The 16,532-nt window shown below is 29.9% G+C and overlaps 1 non-coding gene across 1 annotated transcript; it reads left to right on the top strand.

Moving 5' to 3' along the window:
• Positions 1-11,654: 11,654 nt before the first annotated feature.
• Positions 11,655-11,765, top strand: LOC140870057 (small nucleolar RNA R71). The gene has a single exon (XR_012147040.1). It is a non-coding gene; the product is annotated as a small nucleolar RNA R71 (small nucleolar RNA).
• The last annotated feature ends 4,767 nt before the right edge of the window (positions 11,766-16,532 follow it).

Here is a 16,532-nt window from a genome sequence, read left to right as displayed (position 1 = left end):
CAAGGCTGACAACAAAGGCATAGGGGGTCGCTCTCCCTCACTATAAAAAGACTAGCTATCGCCCTCCATCGGACGGAACTGTACTATCTTCTGATAGCAATCCTCAGTAGCTCTATACGCAGTCAAAATATCTATACCCAAGATACAATCGTTCATCGCTAAGATCATAAGATTCGCTGCTAACTCAGAGCCTCGAATATCAAAGGACAGCCTAAGACTAATCGCTTAGCCAAAGCAGAATGACCAGTCAGGGTAGAAACAGAAACCACTACGTCAAGATACACATACGATAATCTATTACGCTTAAAAAACCGTGAATAAATGAAAGAATGCGATGCACCGGTATCAATGAGAACTAATGCAAAAATATCATACAAAAGAAATGTACTTGCAATAACCTCCTCATTATCCTGCTGGATCTAATCCTGACTGAGCGCAAAAACCTATCCGAAAACACGTGGCCTCTGATTGGTGCTCCTTACTGACTGTCCCTGAGACCTATGTCGAACGGAAGACTGAGAACCAAATCCCGACACTGATCCTCTGGAAACCTGTGGACAATCTCTCTTCATATGGCCAACCTCGCCACAAAACATGCTCCCGGTGCTCTACGAAACTTCTCAGTCGGATGGCAACCTCCACAAGTCGAGCACTGACCCTGGATTTTCTTCTTCCCAAAGTGGTGAACTCCACCTGAACCGAAACCAGAAGAAGAAGAAGAAGACACACCATGTTTCTTGAAAGATTGAGTCCTCAGACCCAAGGAACTAGCTGGTCTGGAAGAAGGGAGAAAGGACTTGTTACGTCAAAGGTTGTCCTCCACCTGACGACAGCGGCTCACTAAACCCTCGTAAGTCATGTCGTCACCCACAACAACACGATCATGGATTTTCGAACTAAGACCCTGGAGAAACATATTGTAGTTCATCTCGGTACTGGAGGAGATCTCTGGGCAATATGGAAATAGCTCGAAAAAATTCTGCTGATATTCGTCAATAGTCATTGTGCCCTGACGCAAACTCAGCAACTCACTAGCCTTCGCCTGACGGAGTGCAGGAGGAAAATACAGCTTCTAGAAAGCTGTCCGAAACTCTGCCCAAGTAGCGGTGCCTCGCGTGGCAACAAAAGGTGCAGATGTGGACTTCCACCACTTCTGCTCACGCCAATCTACAAGAAAGTCAAGAGTCTCCATCTTCTGCTCCAGTACACCAAAATTCTCGGAAGCAGTTCACCATGCGTTCTACTCAATTCTCTATTTCCTCCGGAGATTATCCTCCAACTAATGGCTTAGGACTCATCTGCAAAAAACGGTGCATATTAAAACGCCTACGATCATCACGACGATGATAGTGGCCCCAACGGTGATCCCAATCGTCCTCGTCACCCCAGCGTCCACCTCCGCTCCCAAAACTCTCATCGTAATCGGTCATCTGGTCAAAGGTAACAAAGGTTATCCCAAAACTTCTTTACTAAATCCCAAAATTAATGCATGCTCTGATATCAATAAATGTAATGACCCAACCCGGAATCACTAACTAATCAGATATTAATCCTGTAATTAAGTTTTAAATCAAAATTAGTAAATCCAGCGGAAACTTAAAACCATAAATACATAATACCCAGACAGAAAAACCGGTTAAATAAAATATTATGCATCCCCATCGAACGGTAGGTACTAAAGTCCAATATAACAACCTGAACAGAAATAGGATCACCGCGCAATCACTGCAGCTCAACGATCGCTGCCACCGGGTCCGTCCAACCTAAGTCCTCCCCATTGAATAGGGTGTCTAATACAAAAAAACTATGGACGTGGGCATAAAACGCTCAGTACAGAAGTATGAATATGCATATATCATGCAGAAACATGCAATATAAAGGGTACCGGATAATCCTATCCAAAACTGCTCAGTCAAGGTGTCATAGTATGTAGCACGCTTGGTCGTCGCATCAGGAGGTGGCTCTCATACCATAATAATGTGGATATAATTGGATCCAAGTCCATGGAAATCCATCCACTAAATACGGGGCTGAGCGACCCCTATTACAGTCTATGCAAATCAAGGCATAAAGCTAAACGTGTATATGCACCGAATGGAAATGCTTGATTGAACAATTCCTTGAATACAATGCATGTCATACCGTTAGGGTAAGTTAGATTCTACCTATATGCTACAACTTAAATTGTAATTCACCCAAGTATAGGTTGTCTGCAAGTAATATACTCGTGAGTACGAGATCGATCCATGGAGAGGATGTTGTAAGTTTAATTTTAGCAATGATATATTATAGATGAAAATATTATTATAAAACTTTAAATACACAAATTATAAAATTGTCAAGGTTTCAAAGGTTCATTGTTGGTTTATTTAAGATTGCTTAATAAAAATAAATAAAAGAAACTAAAATAAGAATAAACATAAAAGAACAATGAAATATTTAAACAAGTATATCATATAATATAGTTCTCACTATATTAATATCAGATTAACCGATATTTAATACATGGTACCCATAATATATATATCGATGAATAAATATAAACATAAAAAGAACAATTAAATATTTAAACAAGTATATCATATAATATAGTTCCCACTATATTAATATCAGCCGATATTTAATACATGGTACCCATAATATATATATAAATGCATAAATATAAATTGACATAAAAGTAAATGTTAGATCAAATCACAATATTTCATTTAGAACAACCGGCAGAGCCACGCTATCGTCTAAATAAAATATATGACTTTATGTTAGATGCGATAAAGTAAATGTTAGTTGCGGAAAATAAATGTTATATGCGAGAAAGTAAATGTTAGTTGCGGAAAAGTAAATGTTAGTTGCGATAAAGTAAAAGTTAGATGCGAGAAAGTAAATGTTAGTTCAAATCACAATATATTATTTAGAACAACCGACAGTGTCACGCTATCGTCTAAATAATATATATGACTTTATTATAAATAGATACATATATTTATAGTATATAATTATTGTAGTATTTATTGTATCATATTTGACAACAAATCAAGGTAACCACATTTAAGGTACCAAGCATTTGATGTAAATAGATAACAACAAATCATCCAAAATTATACCTACAAATAAAGATCAATTAGTAAAAATAAAAATAAAAAAGAAAAGAATATACAAAATATAAACAATCTTACTTGACCAACAATGAAACCTTTTCACCTTGACATAAAAATATTTAGCTTTCCATGAACATGAAACTCAAGAATAAAGATAAAAGAAATTTCATACTTGAACTTGAGAAACTTGCACACTCAAACTTTTATTCTCACACACACAATATTTATTTTACAAATGAGGAATTCTCTACACTCTTGCACACTACAAAGCTTATACAACATATCTATTTATAGGCCAAATGAGAGCAAGAGTCCAAGGCTCATTAAATGTGAAATAGTAAAGTTGGTGGGTGCTTGTCTTCTTGAATGTCAATACCATGACCCAACTTTAATTGGCATGTTTGATGCTTTAGACCACCGATTCAGCCTTTCTTTTCAACATAGAACACGTAGGATATTTTGTGTAGATGTGTTTTGACAACTCATTCACCCCTTTTGGATAAAATATGAAATACTTATGATATTTTTACTCCAAGCTAGTCATAGTAAAAGTAAATCTGTCTCCATTTTGATGTTTGATTATTTTGATCATCTTAATAAAGTTTTTGGAATTTCTTGTCTTCTATAAAGTTGAAGATGTCTCTTTTGTGATTCTACAGGTTTTGAGATTACTCCATTATGACCTCTGTAGCTTGAGTAATTTTATTTTTACCAAACCTGCGCAAACCGTAAAATACAACATTTTAGTAAAATATTTAAATATAAACACATAACACTAAAATAATACAACTTCATAATTTTAATTGAACTTAAATTTTAAAACACACTTTTTAACATATAAATAATTACAAATTTTAAGTTTCATCACACCCCCAAACCGGCTAATTACTAGTCCCTTAGTAATAAAATATCATAAAATATCATAAAATATCATAAAATCACAAGTTAGATTTTTATTCCTTAATATATATATTCAAATTTGCAAACTTTGAAATTTTAAAAACACACTTGTGAGGAGATCATATGTTTATTTATAAATCTCATTATCAACCAATATATTAATATGTAATTGGATGGGCTATACATATATATTTCACACAATATCAAAATATTAAATATATATAATTTTTTTTACATAAATATTTTCTAAAAACTTTGAGAATAATATAATTAAAAGGATAATAGAAATCATTTTCATAACATGTATATCATCAGGAATATTAATGTAAAAGTCTCAACTCCATATTCTCTCGGGTTAAAATATTTCATATATAGCTGTTTTTCACTCATGGAGTTGGAAGAAAATTATACACTCTTTGAAAATGGCTAGTAAAGCAGACAATCAAATAACCTAATATTGAAAATAAGATAGGATGATTTACAAAGAATAAACCCATTTTTTTTTTGTTTTTTTTTTTTTGTTTTTGTTTTTTTTTTGTTTTTGTTTTGTTTTTTTTTTTTTGTTTGGCTGCAAAATTGTTTTTACATAATCAAATACCTCCAATAAACTTTGAAAATGTAACATTTTTTTTTTCAAAGTTTATTTATTTTTTTATTTTTTATGAGGTAAATCTATTACATTAATAATTATAGTAGAGATATTAATACTCTACATCTTTACAATCAAACTTCAAACAACTTTGCAGCCAATTTTCATTTTTTTTTTCTTTTTTTTTTCAAAATGGGTTTAATCTAGTAATCAACCATTTCTTAATAATCAATAAAAACTTATAAGTTGTTTTCTCAATTCTTACCCCTCACTCACAAAATTTATGTGAGTAACTATTGCACTTTTACAAATTAATTCCCTCAATTATACATGTTATTATTTATTCAATCAATATCACTTTAATTATATACTCATAAAAGTTTTAGAAAATATGTTATTTGAAAACACACAATTATATATTATTTATAACTTATATCCCATCAATTATATATTTTCTATTAAATTGATAAAAAGAAGAATAAATAAACATCTATACGAAAAGACTTCATTTTCTTAGTAGTTTGCAATTTAAATATATATGGAATATTAAAATCTAATCTATTGTGATAAGATGATAAATAAAAACTAATGCGTGTCAGGAGTTTTTGACTCCTTACTCTGCCATTGAAAAAGAAAAATAAATATTATAATAGAAATATATATTTTTTTTTAATTTTAAATTTTTTTTTTTTAAATAAACCCTCCCCCAAACCTGAATATGACATTTTTTTTAAAGAAAAATAAAGAGTACATGATGAAAGAGATATCACCTGGAATTTATTGAAGATGAGGAACAAACACAAACCATTTCGTGACATGTTGAATCAATGATCCAGTTTTCTTTTCTTACTAGTTGGTTGAGACCAATTGATCTTTGTTATAGCCGAATCAGGTTGATGAACAAAAGCTTGGAGATCATCAATTAATTGGTCTTCATTCGAAGCAGAGATGAGCATCCTTCGTGAATTTTCTGAAATAAAATTTTGTTCCACGGCTACATCAAGAAAAGTCAACAAACCATCATAATAGTTATTGATATTCAACAAGCCAACAGGTTTATTATGGATATTAAGTTGTGCCCAAGAAACAACATGAAAAATTTCTTCTAAAGTACCAAAACCACCAGGTAAGGCAATAAAAGCATCAGAATTTTCTATCATTTTAGTTATTCTCTCGTACATTGATGAAACTTTCAACTCTTCCCCAACCGTAACACCTGTAATATTTCCTTCAGCTAAAGCTATAGGAATAATACCCAAAACCTGACTACCTCCAAGATGAGCTGCTGTTGAAATAGATCCCATTAACCCAATATTGCCTCCTCCGTAAACCAAGTGAATTTTTCTCTCTGCTAACTTTTTTTCCAAGATTAATTGCTGCATCAACAAATATTTCATTCTTTCCAGTATTAGAACCACAAAAGACACAAATATTTTTCAATTTTTGTGAAGAAAATCCTGTCATTTTTTTTTTCTTTTCAAAAATATAGAGAGAGTTGAGTGATTTTATAAGGAAAACAAGGAATAAGACAGAAATAGGAATACATATGTGAACAAAATGATGAAAATATTAAAAAACAATAATATATAATAATAACATGCATGCGTATAAACAGTGATGTGATTGTGGCTCACAGTGTTCCTTCAATATTTATAAGTCGAGGGTTGGCTTACCATTCAATTTTCTTATAAATTGGCAAATAGGATCTTTTTTAGTCAGATTCCCAAGACCATTACCATGACGCTGCGCTTGGAATAGTTTCCATAAACGGAGAAGTTGACCTTGAACATCTCCACTAGAATGCGTCTCAAGAGTCAATGAGATATCATCTAATGACTCTTTACTCAGCCCATTCTTAATGAAATCAATTTTATCTTCTCTATTTGTGGAAACATATCCCAAAGATCTGCATTGTCTATTACAAGTCCATCTGGCACAATTATGACAAACATCTAACCTTTTAGCCCTTCTTTTCTTCGCATAGGTACTTTTACCTAGTCCAGACATATTTCGAACAAGTAAGAATTTTGGAACTTCACCACCTAATCGAACCTTGGCTTCAATTATAAGACGAATATCCTCCGGGATTCCTTTTTGCATAAGCATTCTCAATCTTTCACATCTGCCTTCATAAATCATTCTCAGAACTTTTTTAGAAACAGATGGAAAATATTTACCAAGTTTTTTGATAGCTTCATCCATAATATATATTAATATATATATATATTCAATTATTTTGGGAAATTGAAATAAAACCGACTGAAAGTAGTCACGGAGTACCGTTATCCGCCACTTAACCGGGAAGTGAACTCAATTCTGCAAAAAAATATATATATATATATAAGTAACAATTAAGTTGGATCATATAAAGGCATAAACTCTTCATTAAAAACTTCATTTTCTATAAACGGTTTAAGTCTTTGCCCATTAACTTTAAATACATTATTATTTTTAGGATTTTCAACATCAACAGCACCATGAGGATAGACAAATTTAACAATAAATGGTCCGACCATCGCGATCTAAGTTTTCCTGGAAACAAATGCAAGCGAGAATTATAAAGTAAAACTTTTTGTCCGATTTCAAAAGATTTTCTCATAATATTTTTATCATGAAATGCTTTTGTTTTATCTTTATAAATCTTTGCATTTTCATATGCATCATTTCTTAATTCTTCTAGTTCATTTAATTGCAATTTTCTTAATTTAGATGCATCATCTAAATTAGTATTAAACGCTTTAATTGCCCAATAAGCTTTATGTTCAATTTCAACAGGTAGATGACAATGCTTTCCAAAAACTAATCTATATGGTGACATCCCCAATGATGTTTTAAATGCAGTTCTATATGCCCATAATGCATCACTTAATCTTAAAGACCAATCTTTTTGATTTGGATTGACTGTTTTTTCCAAAATTTGTTTTATTTCTTTATTTGCAAGTTCAACCTGACCATTCGTTTGAGGGTGATATGGAGTAGAAACTTTATGTGTAATACCATATTTTCTTAACAACAAAAAAAATGATTTATTTATAAAATGACTTCCCCCATCACTTATTATAGCTCTAGGTATTCCAAATCGACTAAAAATATTTTCTTTCAAAAATTTTATCACAATTTTATGATCATTAGTTCTACATGCAATTGCTTCAACCCATTTTGAAACATAATCGACAGCCACTAAAATATAAGTGAATCCAAAAGATAATGAAAATGGACCCATAAAATCTATTCCCCAACTGTCAAATATTTCAATAATCATGATTGGATTTAAAGGCATCATGTTTCGTTTTGAAATTGAACCCATTTTCTGACAATTTTCACAAGATTTTCAAAATGAATGTGTATCTTTGAATAAAGAAGGCCAATAAAATCCACATTGAAAGATTTTTGCAGCTGTTTTCTTTGACGAAAAATGACCTCCACATGCCTCAGAATGACAAAATTTAATGACACTACTTACCTCATTGTCGGGTATGCATCGTCGAAAAATTTGATCAGGACAATACTTAAACAAATAAGGATCATCCCAATAAAAATTTTTGACCTCTTTCAAGAATTTATTTTTATCTTGTGAACTCCAATGAGAAGGCATTTTATTTGTCACAAGAAAATTTACAATATTAGCAAACCAAGGCATAGTAGTAGCATAAAATAGTTGATCATCCGGAAAATTTTCATTTATTGGTATTTCATTTTGAGATGATTCAGAAATTATTCTTGATAAATGATCGGCTACTACATTTTCTTTTCCTTTTTTATCTTTTATTACAAGATCAAATTCTTGTAACAACAAAATCCATCTTATTAATCTCGGCTTAGCATCTTGTTTATTTGATAAATATTTTATGGCAGAATGATCAGTATAAACAATAGTAGTAGAACCGATTAAATATGATCGAAATTTATCTAATGCAAACACTACTGAAAGTAATTCTTTTTCAGTTGTTGAATAATTGATTTGAGCACTATTTAAGGTTCTACTTGCATAATAGATCACATAAGGTTTACCTTCTTTTCTTTGCCCTAACACGGCTCCTACAGCATAATCACTTGCATCACACATTAATTCAAATGGTAAAGACCAATCAGGAGGTTGTAAAATAGGTGATGTAGTTAAAAGATTAATTATCTTTTTAAAAGCAGTTTCACATTCTTGAGTCCATTCAAATTGTGCATCTTTTGTTAAAAGATTTGAAATTGGTTTCGATATTATGCTAAAATTTTTTATAAATCTTCTATAAAATCCCGCATGACCCAAAAATGATCGAATTTCTTTGATCGTGTTTGGTGATGGTAAATTAGCAATAACATCAACCTTAGCTTTATCAACTTCAATTCCTTTTTCAGATATGACATGTCCTAACACAATTCCGGATTTAACCATGTAGTGACATTTTTCCCAATTTAAAACAAGATTTTTTTCTTCACATCTTTTTAAAACTTCTTCCAAATTTTTAAGACAGTTTTCAAATGATTTTCCAAAAACAGTTATATCATCCATAAAAACTTCCACAAATTCTTCAATCATGTCACTAAAAATACTTAGCATGCATTTTTGAAAAGTAGCCTGGGCATTACATAAACCAAATGGCATTCTTTTAAAAGCAAAAGTTCCGAACGGACAAGTGAAAGTAGTTTTTTCTTGATCTTCTAATGATATTGGTATTTGATAATACCCCGAATACCCATCAAGAAAACAATAATAAGGATTACCTGCCACTTTCTCTAAAATTTGATCTAAAAATGGTAACGAAAAGTGATCTTTTCTAGTTGCATCATTTAATTTTCTATAATCAATGCACATACGCCAACTAGATGGAATCCTAGCTTGTAATAATTCTCCCTTTTCATTTTTTATAACAGTGATGCCTGATTTTTTTGGTACTACTTGTGTTGGACTTACCCATTTACTATCCGAGATTGGATAAATAATTCCGGCATCTAATAGTTTTAAAACTTCATTTTTAACAACTTCTTTCATGTGTGGATTTAATCTTCTTTGTGGTTGTTGATATGTTTTAGCATTTTCTTCCAAGTGAATTCTATGTGTGCAGATTAAAGGATTTATACCTTTTATATCTTGCAAAGTCCATCAAATTGCATTTTTGTGTTTTTTAAGTAGTGTTATTAAATCTTCTTCTTGTTTTGGTAAGAGGGTAGAAGATATTACAATAGGATATGTTTGATTTTCACCAAGAAAAGCATATTTTAGTTCTATTGGTAAGGGTTTTAATTCAAGTTTTGGATGATCATTTTCTTTTACTTCTTCAAGTTCATTAATTTCTTCAAATAACTTTGATTTAAAAACATTTTTTGAATCAAAACTTTCCACTAAACAAACTTCAGATTGTTGATTTAAGTTTTCTTGGTGTATATTTTCTTCCACGATTGTTTCTATTGCATTATCATCTTCATCTTCATTAATACTTGATTGTTTACATAAATTGAACACATTAAGTTCTAAAGTCATATTTCCAAAAGACAATTTCATTATTCCATTTCGACAATTAATTAAAGCATTTGAAGTTGCTAGAAATGGACGTCCCAATATTACTGGAATTTCGTTATGTACTTCTATTGGTTGTGTATCCAAGACAATAAAATCCACGGGATATATGAATTTATCAACTTGAACTAATACATCTTCTACAATACCTCTAGGTATTTTGATTGACCTATCGGCTAGTAAAAGAGTAACAGATGTAGGTTTTAAATCTCCCAACTTAAGCTTTTCATAAACTGAATAAGGAATTAAATTCACACTTGCTCCCAAATCTAACAAAGCTTTTTTAATTTTATTTTTTCCAATAATACATGAAATTGTTGGACAACCGGGATCTTTATATTTCAAGGTAGAATTGTTTTGAATAATAGAGCTTACTTGCTCCGTTAAGAATGCTTTCTTCTTTACATGCAATTGTCTTTTCACAGTACATAAATCTTTTAAAAACTTTGCATAAGAAGGCACTTGTTTAATAGCATCTAATAATGGAATATTTATTTTTACTTGTTTAAAAACTTCATAAATATCAGAATCATTTTTTTGTTTTTTATTATTAACTAATGCATGAGGGAAAGGAACATGTTTATTTGACTCACATATTATTTCAGATAATTTATCATCAACTTTCTTAATCTTAGGACTCAAAGTATCATCTTTCTCGAAAGTATCAAGATTTTCATCCTTACTCTTTGAGTTTGACTGATCTTTGTTTTCATCACTATATGGATCATTAACTATTTTACCACTTCTAAGAGTAATAACAGATTTTACTTGATCAATTTTTTCTTGATTTTGATTTTTAGGATTAGGTTGTGGTTGAGATGGAAATTTTTCTTTTTCATGAATATTAAGTGCAGATGCAAATTTTGCAAGAGTTTCTTTCAAATCATTCATAGATTGAATGTTTTGAATATTGATAAACTCTTGCTTTTGAATGTATGCATGAATTTCATCTTCAAAATGTCTTCTTGGAGGTGGGATATAAGGAGCATAACCTTGATGACTTTGGTTATTGTGAAAAGGTTGTTGTGAAGGTTGTGCATTATTATCGTTCCTCCAACTAAAATTAGGATGATTTCTCCAACCAGGATTATATGTTTGTGAAAAAAGATCTAATGTTGGTTTTTTAAAATTGTTAACATAATTGGCTTGTTCATGGAGACATTCTTTAAATGAAGGCAAAGTAGGACAATTTTTTGTAAGATGATCATGTGTGTCACATATATGACAAATAATTTCTTGAACACTTTTTAATTGATCACTCTTTTTCATTTTTAATGACTCGATTTTTCTTGCTAAAGATGCAAGTTTAGCTTGAACATCTACATCATCTTTAAGATGATAAATACCACCCCCATTTGTTGAATTATTGGTTTTACTTGGTGTTTCAATTGAGCCTATATTATCCCAATTTTGAGCATTTTCTGCTAATGACTCCAAATATTCTATAGCTTCATTTGGGTTTTTATCTTCAAAAGTTTCATTACACATGAATTCTATCATTTGCCTATCTTTAGGTATTAAACCTTCATAAAAGTGAGAAACTATCCTCCATATTTCAAAACCATGATGTGGGCATGTATTAAGTAACTCTTTATATCTATCCCAACATTGATAAAATGTTTCCCCTTGTTTTTGAGAAAAAGTTGTAATTTGTCTTTTAAAAGAGTTTGTTCTATGGGAAGGAAAAAAGTTTTTAGAAATTGTTGTTGCATTTCTTCCCATGATCTTATTGAACTTGATCTCAAATTTTGCAACCATGTTTTAGCTTTATCTTTTAAGGAAAAAGGGAAAAGCTTTAATCGAACAGTATCCATGCTACAATTTTGATCATTATAAGTGTTGCAAACCTCCTCAAATTCTCTTAAATGCAAATATGGATTTTCAGAATCTAAGCCATGAAAATTTGGTAAAAGTTGAATGACTTGTGGCTTAAAATTGAAATTAGATGCATCAGGAGGAAAAACTAAACAAGATGGTGTACTAGTTCCTATTGGATTCATATGGTGCCTAAGTGTTCTTGGTTGTTCATGTTCTTGATGATGATGATTATTATTATTATTATTATTATTATTATTATTATTATTATTATTATTATTATTATTATTATTATTATCTTGATTATTAGAATTATCGTCCATGTTTAAAATATTTTCAGTTACTCGAACAAGTCTACCACTTTGTTTACGACTCCAAACAATCATACAATTAAAAACAACATACTATTTACATAATAACAAAATTAAACTTAATTTATACCTCCCCGGCAACGGCGCCAAAAACTTGCTACAACTTAAATTGTAATTCACCCAAGTATAGGTTGTCTGCAAGTAATATACTCGTGAGTACGAGATCGATCCACGGAGAGGATGTTGTAAGTTTAATTTTAGCAATGATATATTATAGATGAAAATATTATTATAAAACTTTAAATACACAAATTATAAAATTTTCAAGGTTTCAAAGGTTCATTGTTGGTTTATTTAAGATTGCTTAATAAAAATAAATAAAAAAAACTAAAATAAGAATAAACATAAAAGAACAATGAAATATTTAAACAAGTATATCATATAATATAGTTCCCACTATATTAATATCAGATTAACCGATATTTAATACATGGTACCCATAATATATATATAGATGAATAAATATAAACATAAAAAGAACAATTAAATATTTAAACAAGTATATCATATAATATAGTTCCCACTATATTAATATCAGCCGATATTTAATACATGGTACCCATAATATATATATAAATGCATAAATATAAATTGACATAAAAGTAAATGTTAGATCAAATCATAATATTTCATTTAGAACAACCGGCAGAGCCACGCTATCGTCTAAATAAAATATATGACTTTATGTTAGATGCGATAAAGTAAATGTTAGTTGCGGAAAAATAAATGTTATATGCGAGAAAGTAAATGTTAGTTGCGGAAAAGTAAATGTTAGTTGCGATAAAGTAAAAGTTAGATGCGAGAAAGTAAATGTTAGTTCAAATCACAATATATTATTTAGAACAACCGACAGTGTCACGCTATCGTCTAAATAATATATATGACTTTATTATAAATAGATACATATATTTATAGTATATAATTATTGTATTATTTATTGTATCATATTTGACAACAAATCAAGGTAACCACATTTAAGGTACCAAGCATTTGATGTAAATAGATAACAACAAATCATCCAAAATTATACCTACAAATAAAGATCAATTAGTAAAAATAAAAATAAAAAAGAAAAGAATATACAAAATATAAACAATCTTACTTGACCAACAATGAAACCTTTTCACCTTGACATAAAAATATTTAGCTTTCCATGAACATGAAACTCAAGAATAAAGATAAAAGAAATTTCATACTTGAACTTGAGAAACTTGCACACTCAAACTTTTATTCTCACACACACAATATTTATTTTACAAATGAGGAATTCTCTACACTCTTGCATACTACAAAGCTTATACAACACATCTATTTATAGGCCAAATGAGAGCAAGAGTCCAAGGCTCATTAAATGTGAAATAGTAAAGTTGGTGGGTGCTTGTCTCCTTGAATGTCAATACCATGACCCAACTTTAATTGGCATGTTTGATGCCTTAGACCACCGATTCAGCCTTTCTTTTCAACATAGAACACGTAGGATATTTTGTGTAGATGTGTTTTGACAACTCATTCACCCCTTTTGGATAAAATATGAAATACTTATGATATTTTTACTCCAAGCTGGTCATAGTAAAAGTAAATCTGTCTCCATTTTGATGTTTGATTATTTTGATCATCTTAATAAAGTTTTTGGAATTTCTTGTCTTCTATAAAGTTGAAAATGCCTCTTTTGTGATTCTACAGGTTTTGAGATTACTCCATTATGACCTCTGTAGCTTGAGTAATTTTATTTTTACCAAACCTGCGCAAACCGTAAAATACAATATTTTAGTAAAATATTTAAATATAAACACATAACACTAAAATAATACAACTTCATAATTTTAATTGAACTTAAATTTTAAAACACACTTTTTAACATATAAATAATTATAAATTTTAAGTTTCATCACTATACAGGCACTGTCTTGACATATATCTAACGGTCTTCATTTATATGAGGACCTTTAGATTTATCATGAGGGTAGTGCCTGTAAAGGTAGGTTGAAATGAACCTATCATTAGATGCAGACCGATCGAATACTTGTATTGATGAGAAAATTAAGAAAGTGGAGCTGTTAATTGACGAAAAGATCATAATTGGAGTAGAATGTGCAATGGATTGAAGATCCAACTAAGGGCTTGCATTGTCTCTATTGTTTCTTCAAGCACACTCTTCATGTCACTTCAATTTCAAAACTGAATCATTTTAAAATGAAAAATACCTTCTTCTTTTTTTCTATTAACCATAGTATTACGTGAGTCACAACCTACTAATATAACATTACAAACAACTATATTCTACATTAGTATTTTTAAATATTTCATCATTATTAAGCCACAAATTTGCGGATAAGTTTTCTTCCTCCTAAAATCGACCCAAATCTCAAATGTAAGAAAGCGACTCTCTTTTGTAAATTGTAATACATCTCATTATATTTCCATTGATCAGTTATTCCTTTTAAAAAAAAAAAAAAAAAAAAAACACATTAAATTGAGGTTTGGACCTTTTGGTGAAAATTAACATAGCTAACATCATATGTGTGTGGGGTATATAAACATTAGCATCCTTTCAAAGGTTACCATGACTTTTGAAATGGATGTTTGGTTTTTCTGTATCGTGTGTGTTGTTTATCAAAAAAAAAATAATTCAAAAATAAATCTGATATAATTTACTCGAATAATTAATGGTATTCTGATAATTGCATATATATATATATATATATAATAGAGTTATTTGCACAAAATACTCCTGTGAAATATTGAAAATACACACTTCTCCCTTGTGAAATTTTAATAGGCATCTTCAACCCTGACTTTTCTTAAAATTAGCACACTTGCCCCTTCAGATGAGTGATTGTTGCGCACGCGCCACTCATGCGACTGGACAAATATTTTGATGTTTTTTGCACCAAATACTCTTGTGAAATAATGAAAATACATATTTGACCTCTTGAGAGTATAATTTTTAAATATATTTAACTCATAATATACAATTTTTATTAAGATCCAATTATAAAATATTTAGCAAACATTTTTTGTTTTATTAATTTTTATTTGTATTTTAAATTTATTATCATTAATTAATTCTTTTATAAAAAAATATTATTACTTTATCTTGTTTTCATTATTTTATTAAATTCACTTTGAGTTTCCAACTTCTCCATTAAACATGCATTCATAAACAAGATTTAAATACCTAAAATTACCAAAATATTAAACCAAAATGATAAGTTCATGCATATTACTTTTCAATTTAGGATTATATAGTTTTGAACCAAAATCTAATTTTTTTAAGATGCATTGCACAATTTTCATTAAATAATAATACACAATTTTTATTAAGATCCAATTATAAAATATTTTTCAAACATTTTTCATTTTATTTATTTTTTATTTTAAATTTATTACTATTAATTAAATTTTTTCTAAAAAAATATTATTAATTTATCTCGTTTTGATTATTTTATTAAAGAGTTATTTGCACCAAACACTCTTGTGAAATATTAAAAATGCACACTTCATCCCTGTGAAATTTTAATAGGCATTTTCAACCCTCTTAACCTTTTAAAAAATTAGCACACTCGCCCCTTCAGATGAGTGATTGTTGCGCACGCGCCCCTCATGCGACTGGACAAAGATTTTGATTTTTTTTGTACCAAATACCCCTGTGAAATATAAAAAATGCATATTTGATCCCTGTGAAAATAATTTTTAAATCTATTCAACCCATAATACACAATTTTTATTAAAATCTAATTATAAAATATTTAGCAAAACACTTTTCATTTTATTAATTTTATTTTAAATTTTAAATTTAAATTTATTATGATTATATAATTTTTCAAAAAAATATTATTATTTTATCTTTTTATCAATATTTTATTAAACTTTCTTCTTGTTTCCAACTTTTCAATTAAAAATGTATTCATAAACGAGATTTAAATATCTAAAAGTACCAAAATATTAAATCAACTCATCTATTGTACCGATCAACTCATCTATTGTATATGGTGGACATGAAGTGGACATATAGTGTTGGACACCATAAAAGAACTATATATATATATAGTCTTGTTTCCTCGCCCAGGGGAACTTTGGGCGCCAGCTGACGTGGCGCCCAAGTCACTTTACTTTTTTTTTTTTTTTAATTAGGACTCTTCACGCCTTGCACCTTTTCACCATCCATCACCCCTTCCTTCTTCACCATCCGAGCACCACAACCCTTTCACTGTCCATCACCCCTCTTCCTTTTTCACGATCCGGGTAGC

This window comes from Henckelia pumila, chromosome 4 (genome assembly GCF_033568475.1).
Source record: "Henckelia pumila isolate YLH828 chromosome 4, ASM3356847v2, whole genome shotgun sequence".
Taxonomy (NCBI): domain Eukaryota; kingdom Viridiplantae; phylum Streptophyta; class Magnoliopsida; order Lamiales; family Gesneriaceae; genus Henckelia; species Henckelia pumila.
The sequence above is the reverse complement of the archived record's forward strand: the minus strand, read 5'-3'. Positions and strand labels throughout refer to the sequence as shown.